At 36.8% G+C, this 13,714-nt stretch overlaps 1 protein-coding gene across 1 annotated transcript in view; it reads right to left on the bottom strand.

Moving 5' to 3' along the window:
- PGBD2 (piggyBac transposable element derived 2) overlaps positions 1-13,714 on the bottom strand; it is a 149,897-nt gene that overhangs the window by 127,302 nt on the left and 8,881 nt on the right. The window lies entirely within an intron of this gene.

The raw sequence follows: 13,714 nt of genomic DNA, 5'->3' as shown, positions 1-13,714 counted from the left end.
TGACCAACCCACAGCTAATGTTATACTCAATGCTGAAAAGCTGAAAGCATTTCCTCTAAGATTAAAAAAAAAAGATGTTTACAGTCATCAATTCAACATAGTTTGGAAGTCTTAGACACAACAATCAGAATAGAAAAAGAAATGAAAAGAATTAAATTTAGAAAGAAAGAAAACTGTCACTGTTTGCAGATGACATAATACTATGTGAAGAAAACCCTAAAGATTCTACCAAAAAAAATCTACAACTCATGAATGAATTTAGTAAATCAGGATACAAAATTAGTATACATAAATCTCTTTGATTCCTATATGCTGTGAAAGATCACAAACAGAAATTAGGACACAATTCCTTATGCCATCATATCAAAAATAATAAAATATCTAGGAATACACCTGCTGCTGCTAAGTCACTTCAGTCGTGTCCAACTCTGTGTGACCCCATAGACGGCAGCCCACCAAGCTCCCCTGTCCCTGGGATTCTCCAGGCAAGAATACTGGAGTGGGTTGCCATTTCCTTCTCTCGGAATACACCTACCTAGGGAAAAATCTGTACCCTGAATCTATAAGAAGCTTATGAAAGAAATTGAAGATGACACAAATGGATGGAAATGTTCTTAAATTGGAAGAATCAATATTGTTAAAATGGGCAATCTACAGATTCAACACAATCTCTAAAACAACAGTTATTTTTCATAGGACTAGTACAAAATATTTTAAAATTTATGTGGAAAAACAAAACCCTTGAAAATCCAAAGCAACCTACAGAAAGAAGAACAGAGCTGGAGGGACCATGCTTCCTGACTTCAGACTATACTACAAAGATACAGTACTACAAAGGTATAGTAATCAAAGCAGTATAGTAATGACACACACAGACACACACACACACACAAATAAAAAACAGACACATGGGTCAACAGAACAGGATAGACAGCCCAGAAGTAAATCCACACACATTAATTAAGGTCAATTAATCTATGAAAAAGGAGGCAAGAATATATAATGGAGAAAAGAGCCTCTTCAATAAGTGGTGCTGGGAAAACTAGACAGCTACAAGTAAAAGAATGAAATTAGAACACCCAGTAACACCATACACATATACAAAGAAATGGATTAAAAACACAAATATAAGGTCAATACTTCAAAACTCTTAGAGGAAAACATAGGCAGAACATTCTCTGATATAAATAATAGCAAGATCATTTTTTTAATCCACCGCTGAGAGTCAGGAAATTGAAAACAAAAATAAACAAATGGTACTTAATTAAACTTAAAGTTTCTACACAGCAAAAGAAAGCCTTAAACAAAATGAAAAAGACCAGTCACAGAATGAGAAAGATACTTGTAAACAGGGCAACTGACGATTACTCTCCAAAATATACAAATAGGTCATTCGGTTCAATATCAAGAGAAAAAACAATAAAAAATTAGTTGGAAGATCTAAATAGGTATCTCTCCAAAGAAGACATGCAGTTGTCCAAAAAAACACAATGGAAGCATGCTCAACATCTCTAATTATTGTTGTTGTTGTTCAGTTGCTTAGTCATGTTCAACTCTTTGTGACCCCATGGACTGCAGCACGCCAGGCTTCCCTGTCCTTCTCTATCTCCCAGAGTTTGCTCAAACTCATGTCCATTGAGTTGATGATACCATCCAACCATCTCATCCTTTGTTGTTCCCTTCTCCTCCTGTCTTCAATCTTTCCCAGCAGCAGGGTCTTTTCCAATGAGTCACATCTTCGCATCAGGTGGCCAAAGTATTGGAGTTTCAGTTTCAGCATCAGTCCTTGCAAAGAATTTCAGGGTTGATTTCTTTTAGGATTGACTGGTTTGATCTCCTTACTCTCCAAATAAAAACTAAAATGAGACATCACCTCACACTTGTTAGAATGGCCATCATTAAAAAAAAAAAAATCTACAAACAATTCTAGAGAGGGTATGGAGAAAAGAGGAACTCTTCTTCACTGTAGGTGGGAATGCAGGCTTGAATAGTCACGATGGAGAACAATATGGAGGTTCTTTAAATGACTAAAAATAAAGTTACCATATTGTCTGTCAATTCTACCTAGGCATATATCCAGAGAAAACCATAATTTGAAAATACTTATATGTGGAACCTAAAAAAAAAAAATGGTACAAATGAACTTATTTGCAAAACAGAAATAGAGTCACAGATATAAAAAACAAACTTAAAAAAATAAATAAATAAAAACAAACAAACAAAAAAAAAAACTTATGGTTAAGATGGAGGTAAAAGGAGGAGGGATAAAGTGGGAGATTGGGATTGACATATACATACTGCTATATATAAAATAGATAAACAATAAGGATCTATTGTATAGCACAGGGAACTCTTCCCAATACTCTGCAATGATGTGTATGGGAAAAGAATCTAAAAAAGAGTGCATATGTGCATGTGCATAACTGATTCATATTGCTGTAGATCTGAAACTACACAACATTGCAAATCAAGTACACTCCAATAAAAATTGAAAATAAAAAACCCAGTGATCTGAATTATGAGGCTAGGAACACTGTTGCTGCTCCAATGAAGTCCATTCCTTTTAAATTTTTTTGTTATTTTAATACAATCTTGACAGGTTACTTTCCATTTATGGTTATTACAAAATATTGGCCACATCCCTGTGTTGAACAATATAATCCTGAGCCTGTTTTACACCCAATAGCGTAAAAATGTCCACTCCTTTTCACTTCTCCCCAGGTATATTGTCCCTCCCCACCCACACTGGCAACCACCAGTTTGTTTTCTCTGCGTTTGAATCTGCTTCCTTTTTGTTACATTCACTAGTTTGTTGTATTTTTTAGATTCCACATATAAATGATATCATAAAGTATTTGTCTTTCTCCATATGACTTCATGTAGCAAGTGCTCTGTCTATCCATTTGGAACAATTGCAAAATTTCCTTCTTTTAAAATTTCTTTTCTTTTTTTTAAATTGGAGGATGATTGCTTTACAATATTGTGATGTCTTCTGCTACACAACAGCATGAATTAGTTATAACCATATATATATCACCTCCCTCTTGAGCCCCCCTCTCACACTCCCCATTCCACCCATCTAGGTTCTCACAGAGCACCAGACTGGACTCCCTATGTTATACTGCAGCTTCTCCTAGCTATCTATTTCACACATGGCAGGGTATATGTAAATACTACTTTCTCAGTTCACCCGACACTCTCCTTTTCCCCCTGTGTCCACAAATCTGTTCTCTCCATCTGCATCTCTATTCCTGCCCTCAAATAGATTCATCAAATAGTACCGTTTTTCTATATTCCATATATATACATTAGTATACAATATATGATTTCATTTTTTTGACTTCACTCTGTATAACAAGCTTTAGGATCAAGTGTTTTGCCGGGGTCCAGCCCTGGCTGAGTCAAGGGGTTCCCTTCGGATGAGCGGCGTCGGCGAAGAAAACGAAGCGAGTCGAGTCTTGGTTGAGTGCAGAATCAAGACTACTTTATTCTTTTACATCAGTGCTTATATACCCTAAAACCAATAATCCTTTATAGAGGTTTAAGGAGGAGGGAATGATAAGATTGTACCAGGTGCAGCAGCTAGTCAACTGTGAAAAGCCATCTACAAACCTTATCTTGGGAAGCTCAGCCCCAGGCGGACTTAGCTCTGGTATGTAATCCTAAGGGTGAGAGGTCTCATGAATTCCCTTCTGATCACACCCTAAGGAATCTTCTCAATCTTGTAATGGACTCTTTATCTAGTTTTACTTATGGGATAGATAGGCCTGTTGCTAGCAGACTTGGTTTTGTGCTAGAAGGGTTTTTGTGCAATCATGAGCATTCCAGATTCTAAATTGGCAATCATAATTCCAACAGAGCCAGAAGAGGCGGGATATTCTGTGTAATATTTTCCTTACGTCCGGCCTGTTAATTGGGACCCATGTGCCCCCAGGGACTGTGTTGCTGCTATGCAAAGGTTTCAAGAAGGGATTTTAGGTAAGAGTCAGACTAGTTTTTAGGGAACATAGAATGCCAAGCATCAGATGAAAGGACGAAGTCCTGGGAGTGGATGGTGGGGTGGTCCCGAGAAACCCAGGGAGGGCCAGACGCCTTTGCGTGCCAGGTCCTTGAACCCGGCTCCCGACAGTGTTTCACATTTGTTCCTTTTTATGGCTGAATAACATTCCATTGTATATATGTACCACAACTTCTTTATTCATTCATCTGTCGATGGACATCCAAGTTTCTTTCATGTGCTGGCTATTGGAAATAGTGCTGCAATGAACATTCAGTTACATGTCTTTTTTTTTTTTTTCCATTTATTTTTATTAGTTGGAGGCTAATTACTTCACAACATTTCAGTGGGTTGAGTTATGGTTTTATCAGGGTACATACCCAGTAGTGGGATTCCTGGGTCATAGCTTTATTCCTAGTTAGTTAAGGCATCTCCATGCTGTTCTCCATAGTGGCTATATCAATTTACATTCCCAACAACAGTGCAAGATGGTTTCCTTTTCTCTACAGACTCACTAGCATTTATTATTTGTAGATTTTTTGATGATAGTCATTATCACTGTGTGAGGTGATACCTCATGGTAGTTTTGATTTGCATTTCTCTAATAATGAGTGATGCTGAGTATCCTTTCATGTGTTTGTTGGTCATCTGTATGTTTTCTTTAGAGAAATATCAATTGAGGTGTTCTGCCCATTTTTTGATTTGGTTGTTGTTTTTCTGATATTGAATTGCGTGAGCTCTTATATATTTTGGAGATTAATCCTTTGTCAGTTGCTTCATTTGCAACTTTCTCTTGTTCTGAGAGCTGTCTTTTCATTGTGTTTCAAGTTTCCTTTGTTGTGCAAAAGCTTTTAAGTTTAATTAGATCCAGTTTGTTTATTTTTGTTTTTATTTCCATTACTCTGGGAGGTGGGTCATAAAGGATCTTGTGATTTATGTCAAAGAGTGTCAAAGAGTGTTCTACCTATGATTTCCTCTAAGATTTTTATAGTTTCTGGCCTTGCATTTAGGTCTTTAACCCATTTTGAGTTTAATCAGTAGTATTCATATATGTATGTATTCCTATATATATATAGACACACATACCATTTGCATGTTATACATTCATTTGTTGATGGACCATTAGGTTGTTTCTATATCTCAGCAATTGTAAATAATGCTAACATGAACACTGGGATGCATGTACCTTTTAAAATTAGTGTTTTTATTTTCTTCAAATATATACCCAGCAGTGGAATTGCTGGGTCAGATAATAGCTTTATTTATTTATTTATTTATTTTGAGAAATATTCACACTATTTTCCATGGTGACTGCTTCAACTTAAATTCCCACTAACAGTGTATAAATGCTCCCTTTTCTCCACATCCTCATCAACACTTGTTATTTGTGTTCCTTTTGATGATAGCCATTCTGACAAGTATGAGGTAATATCTCATCATGTTTTTTATTTGAGTTTCCTCGATTATTAACAATGTTGAACTCTTCATGTGTTTGTTGGCCGTCTATATTTCTTCTTTGGAAAAATGTCTTTTCAGGTCTTCTGCCCTTTTTAAAAAACTGGTTGGTTGTGTTTATTTTTCTTTTGCTATTAAGTTGTACAAACTGTTTATATTTGCTGGATATTAATCCCTTATCAGCCATATAATTTACAAATATTTTCTCCCATTCAATATGTTATCTTTCCACTTAGTCAATAGTTTCCTTTGCTGTGAAAAGCTTTCAAGTTTAATCATGTTTGCTTTTATTTCTTTACTTTGGGGCACCAAAAAAGATGATTAAAAGGGGCCATTAGAATTTTTGATAGACATTGCACTTAATCTGTAGATCACTTTCAATAATATGAACATTTTATAATACTAAATATTTCTAATCCATATGAGGCATGTTGTTTCATTTAATTTTGTCTTGCTCAAATTCTTTCATTAATGTTTTATAATTTTCAGTGTATAAGTCTTCCATCTCCTTGGTTAAGTTTATTTCTTATATTTTTGTTGCTTTTATAAATGGAATTCTTCCTGGATTTCCTTTTTGAATAGTTTGTTGTTAATTATAAAAATGCAGAAGCTTTTATTCTTATGTAATAAAAATAAATGTTAAAAACTAATTGTCTAGCAAACCATATCCACTAACAGATTAAAAGGATCATACACCATGATCACAGTGGGATTTACCCCCAAACGCAAAGATTCTTCAATATCTGCAAATTAATGTAAAACAGCACATTAACAAACTGAAGAATAAAAAAACATGATCATGTCCCTAGATGTAGAAAAAGCTTTTGCCAAAATCCAATACCCATTTATGGTTAAAAACTCTCAAGGAAGTGGGAATACAGGGAAACTACCTCAAATAATATAGGTCAAACCCATACTAACATCATTTGTAGTCATGAAAAGTTTAAAATGTTTCAAATTCAGGAACAAAGTAAGATGGACAAAGCAATCTTTAGATAGAAAAACAAAAATGAAGGCATCATACTTCCTGATTTCAAAATATATTACAAAGCTATAGTAAATTAAAACAGTATGTTGCCAGCATAAAATATATGCCAGATATACAGATATATGTAACAGAATAGAGGAACCATGTATTTCCCCATTTGTGGCTCCAAAGAGATTCCCCATTTCCTCTGTGAGGTCATGGCCATCCTGAAACTGGCCTGTGAAGACATCTCTGCCTATGAGAAGGCTGTGGTGATGACAAGCATCATACTGCTCCTCATCCCCTTGTCCCTCATCATGTCCTCTTATGCTCTCATCTTCCTTGCTATCCTCTGCACGAACTCTCCTGAGGGCAGGAACAAAGCCCTGGCCACCGGTTCCTCCCACCTGACTGTGGTGATTCTCTATTTTGGTCCAGCCATGCTGGTCTACATGAAGCCTAATTCTCACTACAGTCCCAAGCTGGACCAAGTTCTTTTTATGCGTGGTGCCGTCCTCACTCCTATGATGAACCCCCTCATATACAGTCTGAGGAACAAGGAGGTGGTGTGTGCTTGGCAAACGGTGTTGGGATGCTGCCTAACCTCAGTTTAGATACAAATACATGATGGATGTTGATCACTAGCTCTATTTCATTCTAAAACAGTGCTGCTTAGATTCCATTTCAGCCCTGGTCTTTTCATACTTGAAATTGCAAAGGGATCATTGACTCCATGGGTTCAGTTCATATATACATAAAACTGGTGACCTGTGTTTATCCTCTTCATGCTTCTTTGAGAATTTTAGGCCCACATCCTCAAATTGGGCACTCTAGGACTGATGATGATGGTGGTGGTAATGGTGATAGCGGTAGTGATGAGAACAGTGTTGGTATTGGTAGTGGTGAGTAGTGATGGTGGCAATAATGATGGTGGTAAATGGTGTAATTGGAGTGATGGTAGCTGAGGTGGTAGATGTAGTGACGGTAAGGATGATGAAGTTTCACCAAGAAAACTGGATCAATGATGCTTTTTTCAACTACAAAGGAAATGCGAATCTATTATAGTCTTTGAAAGAGGCCAACCATGACTGAAAGTCCTGAAATGCTTCAGTTTATAAAAGACCCTTGTGCTGTGCTGTGCCTAGTTGCTCAGTCAGGTCCGACTCTTTGTGACCACAAGGACTGTAGCCTGCCAGGGTCCTCTGTCCATGGGGATTTTCCAGGCAAGAGTACTGGAGTGGGTTGCCATTGCCATCTCCAACAAAAGACCCTTAAGTGACGATAAAAACTAAGTTGAGTTCTTGGTGTCAAATCTTTAAAATTGAAGGGGCTAAAAACAGACCTAAACAAAAATCCAATTAAATCACTCTATTTTAATCTTGTAATAACCTATAATTTCAATAAAAAAATTGCCACCTTCCACACGTTCAAATATTACCACATGTCTGAACATACTATATTAACAAGATAGAAAAGTTTTGCAAAAATTTACAAAAACACACACTCTGGTTTTCCTTCCCATAATTTTTCAGGTGAAATCAATCGAGGCTAAACTATGAGGCAAGGAAATAAAAGTTAACACAAGACTTCATTTTCTAGAACTGTTCTCTAGAACTTTCTTGCTACCTCACTTCCACTCACCTTCTTTCCTGGTTGATTGTCCCTGGAAACACAGATCTGATTTTCCTTCATGCAATCTGCACCTTCTTCCCTGCCCTGCCTCATCCACCAACATCCCCAAGAGCCCCCAGCTTCTAAAGAATAAGAAAGCACTCAAAAGGGTTGTGGAGCACATATTTTCCTTCATTGACATCTTATTTGCTGAATGTTTCCTCTTCTGTGTCTTCTGATCTGTGGCTGTCACTTTCCAAGGGTCTGGGTGAAATGCCTGCTGAGTGCTGGGTTAGGTGGCTTGTTTTTTCTAAACCTTATGGTTTGTGCCATATATTCCACTACCAGTGTTCTGGAGCTGGTTCATACCGACTCACAAGAGCTAATTGTTAAATCTTAAATAATTCTGCAAGTTGGTTGTTAAACCACTGATAGCATGGTGGAGGTATTCAGACCATGGCAGCTAAAAAAGACTATCAACTAAGGCTTTTAATTTTTTTTGTCTTAAGAATATTTTTTTCGAGAGCTAATTTACCAACACATCACTGTCTCCACCTACATCTTGAAGAAGAGAGTCATTACTTCTTCTGTGAAATCACTGCCTTCCTGAAATTTACTTCTGAATTTCAAAAGACATAGTGTTTGGATTTCAGGGTTTTTTTTTTAACTTATCCTTTTTATAACTTACCCTCCCCAACCCCTATAAGCACTCCTCCCAAGTGCTGAGCCCCTACTCTTGTGCTGCCACTGTTACATCTACAACCCCAGAGACGACTCATGTACACAGGGAAAAACAACTTATTTTTCCCTTTGATTCACTGTACACCAACATCCCTTATTTATCATTTAAGAAACAAGGACAGTTGTTCTATCATTCAAGAAATAAGTGAGAGGGTAAGAGGCAGGAAGCCGAGCGGTCTCCAAACGGAGGAAATAGGCTGCAAGTGTCAGCCATCTTTTTCTTTCTCTCAAGTGGCAGGAGGAAACTAGTGATACATTTTTTTCCCCCTTCTCTATACAAATTTAAAAAGAGGTTTCTCTTAAAATACTGTGTTGCCATAATGACACCTGGTTCCACCTGAACTTAACTATTTTCAAACCTTGAGTTAACCAATGCATTTTTCTTATGGAAATGTTTGTCTTAAGCTATGTTAATACACTACGCATTTACCCTAGCCTCTGTCCTCAAGTCTGTTCTGCTTAATGACTCAGAATTGACTTGATAAATCAGTATGTTATACTCATATATTGTTTCTCTAATCTATGTAAGCAAAAGTATTTGTATGGTAATCTGCCTTTCTAGAAGATTCAAGTCAATCGTTTTATGGCCCGGAATGACTCGTCTGGTGCCAAGATTATCCCAAAATACATCTTATGGATGAGGGACCTGGTGCCATTGTCTGAGTTTTAAGACATTCCTTTCTTTCATTAACAGACTGCTAGTAACTATATAACATCCAGCTAAAAACTAACAGGGGGGTATTCTTTCTGCCCTCTTCTGATGTCTATGTCAGAAGCTTTCTCTATCTCCTTTATACTTTAATAAAACTTTATTACACAAAAGCTCTAAGCGATCAAGCCTTGTCTCTGGCCCCCGATTGAATTCTTCTCCTCCAGAGGCCAAGAATCCCAGTGCCTTTTTATGGCTCAGCAACAACCATTCACAAGGACAGTTCTTCTATCATTCAAGAACAGTTCTGAAGAGTATTAACATTCAACAAGGACAGTTTTGAAGAGTATTAAGATATTTAAACAAAACATTTGATGAAAACTGAACTGACATTCCCAAGAAGCTCAAATATTCCCAAGCAATAGGAAGAAATAGGAAGAAAACTACAAAGAACAGCATAATAAAATTGCTAAAAATCAGTGATAAAGAGACAGTCTTAAAGCACCTGAAGAGAAAAAGACACATTATGTAAGAACCAAGAGAATAAGAATTACAAGAGACTTACCAAAAAAACAAAAAACAAAAAAACAATGCAAGTCAGAAGACAATGAACAGGTATCTTCAGAGTACAGAAAGAAAAACTTGTTTATGCAGCATAACAACTTTTCAAAACTAATGTTAGCAAAAATGCCAGAGTAAGGATTTCTGAAAATAAATTTCATACCCATAAAAGCAATGAAAACACTAGACATTTTTCCAGAATCAACTTTTTCAGACTTCTGAAAATTAAACAAAGGCTTTCAGCAATCTGGAGAAGATTTACTTGAGAAAAATGGCTGAAACTTACTAAATTGGTGAGTTTTATGGCCTTTTAACTCATCTATTCTTATTGTTCCCTCTCCTGTTTAGCTATAACCTTGAAAAACAACAGCCTGAAGTGGAAAAAACAGGAGCAGGGCAATAACTGGAGTGGCAAGTCAGGAATGGATCTCCTTCAAAGACCAGTCCCCAGAGAATTATCATGTACTCTGCTCATTCCCTGGAAGATCCCCACTAGCAAAATCATCTATATTTGATCCGACTGAGCACTCATCCAGTACAAATAGGCCCCACAGGCATTTTGAAAAAAACAATCAAAGGCGACTGTTGGAACATCGTGACTGCCAAAGGCAATACATACTATTTGGGCAAAAATTGGTTAACCAAAAGGCTTAAAAAGAAAACTTGGGGAATGAGATATCTGTAGCAGACTCTGAAAAGCTTTCACACAGTCCTGGGATTCTTGAAGGCCGTGTGCTTTCATAGGATTGTGTACACTGCCAGAGATGTGCGCTTCCTCAGGAATACCTGAGAAGCTCTAAGCACTCACTTCTGGTTAACAGGGAGGCTCAACACAAGCTGGAAGTGAAGGCTGAGGTGAAACTCTACACTGCCTGACTGAATGCTGAAGGCAGGTCCCAACATGCAAACTGAGGTCCACAACAAAGACTGGGAGACTTATTGGAAGAGGGGAAAATGAGTTGTTCAATTGATACAGAATTTCAGTTCTACAGATCTTTTGCACAACAATGTGAACATAATTAACACTACTAAACTATATATACTTAAAAACAGTGAAGATAGTAAATTTTATGTGTTTTACATTTGTTATTTTATAAAGACATAATTGTCTGGTAATCAATGAAGCCTTAAGACAAAGTCATTTTCATTGTTCATTAGAAGAACTTCAATGTTATACATGTTTTCATAGTCTGGTATACTGTTTAGTTTTTGCTTTTGTTTTTTTAAAGTTTTGTCCAGCTTCTTAACAACTGGAAGGATTTTGAAATGCCATTCAGAATAACCAGGACAACTTTCATAACCTTTCCAATTGAAAGATTCATGAATGGTTCTGCTAGGGTAGACAAGGTGACATTCTGTTCAAGTGCTTCCCTACTTGTAGGATTGGTGACCAACCATAGTTTCATTTTGTACCCTAAATTCCTTTGGGAATATGCCAACAAGGAATGTCATCTGGCCTTGACTGCCAGTTGTGAGACTTGGCATTGTCTACACAGATTCTACTGTATTAGTTCTGGCATCATTCAGTGGCCTGGAATAGCCTGCACATGTTCCTACATCAATTACAACTTGAGACTATCCATCAGTCTCACAGTCAATTTTTCCTTTAGCTCTTAAGAAAGTGTTAGTCGCTTAGCTGTGTGTGACTCTGCGACCCCAGGGACGATAGCCTGCCAGGTTCCTCTACCCATGGAATTCTCCAGGCAAGAATACTGGTGTGGGTAGCCATTCCCTGCTCCAGGGGAGCTTCCTGACTCAGGGATTGAAGCCGAGTCTCCTGCCTTGCAGGCAGATTCTTTCCCATCTGAGCCACCATGGAAGTCATAATTGGCCATTCTGGAGCTTCTGGAAGCTTTACAAACTGTTTTCACAACCATTCAATTAATTCAGTTGGATGATAAGTTAGGTAAAAAATACCTGGTAAGTAAACGCTAAAATCTCAGGATCATCATGACACAAGAGACAAAAACTGAAAAGTAAAATTTGATCAACAAACTTCTTAAGACAAATGTTTTTAAGTGTCCAGGCTAGATTCCTAAAGATGTGCCAAAGGTATAAACATTTTTTAATATCCACTTTTTAAGCATTTCAAACCTACAAAAGTTCCAGCGGTACAGATAGCTAGCTCCTATTACTTATCTTCCCCAGATGTTGACATCCTGAATAGTACAATTGTCAAAGGCAGGAAGTGAATATTTATAAAATGGTGTGACTTCAGACCTTATTCAAGTTTCATCAGTTATCCCACTAAACCTTTTTTGTGGAACCTGGCCAGTATCACACATTGCATTTGCTATACTTCGTTGGTCTCATCTAATCTTGGACAGACCCTCCTTTTCATTTTCTTTTACAACCTCAACACTTTCAAAAGGTATTAGCTAACTGTTCTGCTAAATATCCCTCAATTTGGGTCTGTCTTCTGTTTTTCTCGTGATTTAGAATTCAGGTTTTACCTTCTGGGCAGGAATATCACAGTGTACCTACCATACCTGAGGTGAGGTGGGTAGCACAGGACATCTATATCTCAATACAGGTAGTATTAACTTCGGTTGGTTGTGGTGGTGTGCCTGATTTTCCCACTAAGTGGTTACTGCTTATTCCCTCTGGAAATCTTGTCAGGAAATTCTCTGCCCTAAGGTTAGCATCTACAGATAGTTATTACCTGCAAAATTACTGCCGTGATGTTTGCCAAATAACAGTATTTTATTTCCATCCTCCCTTCTCCATTTAATTATTGGGATTCTACTGAAGGAAGGATCTGTCCCTTTTCTCCCTTTTATTTACATCACAATGGACCAAACATTTGCTTTTCTGTTTTTAATTTTTAAGATTTTGGATGGACCTGTTAGATCACCTTCAGGAAGGTTGTGCAGATTCATACTTCCTCAGGTTCTGCATGAGTCTGTCACCTTCCTATATTCATGCCAACAGGAATTATGTACAAATAAATTAATTTGTTTAAAAAAGGACATCTCAGTTTAATTCAGTTGCTCAGTTGTGTCTGACTCTTTACAACCCCATGGACTGTAGCACGCCAGGCTTCCCTGTCCATCACTTATGTATCTTCACTGTTTATCTTCCATTTGTTATTTTACATATAAGTGCACATTTTATCCTTGCCACCTATGTGTTTATAAGATCTTTTTGCACTGAAGATACTACTACAAATGGAATAATGTGAAACATATCTTCTCAATTTCCTCATGTTTTCCTTTGCTAATGGATATTTTAGTTTTATATGGTCAAATACATTGATATACTCTTTTTATTCGTGCTATTGTAGCAAGTTCTTTCCCAAATAAAAATACTCAACATGCTCTCTTAGGTTTTTGATTAAGTCCAAATTTTTATATGTATTTCTTATATTCTTCTGGATTATATTCCACTAGGCTTTCCAACATAAAATTTTTTCTTTGTTTCAATACTTTCCCCCAAAGTTCAGGAATTTTTAAAGGTAGAATTTAAATCATTGGGGAAATATATTTAACCTTTAATAAATGACGCTGACCATCCATTTAGGTGAAAAAATTCCCTCCTTCACACTACTTAAAAAAATGGATTCTATATGGATATATACATGTATTAGGAAAATATTTTTTATCAAGAAAATACAAACTCTATAAATCTAGTCAGCTGGTTAAATAATGGCAGATTATCTATCCCTGGATAGTTTGCTAGCATTAGATTACAATGAAATAAATATGATTAAGATATCCTTCATCATATTGATACA

Source organism: Cervus elaphus, chromosome 9, assembly GCF_910594005.1.
Source record: "Cervus elaphus chromosome 9, mCerEla1.1, whole genome shotgun sequence".
Lineage (NCBI taxonomy): Eukaryota > Metazoa > Chordata > Mammalia > Artiodactyla > Cervidae > Cervus > Cervus elaphus.
The sequence above is the reverse complement of the archived record's forward strand: the minus strand, read 5'-3'. Positions and strand labels throughout refer to the sequence as shown.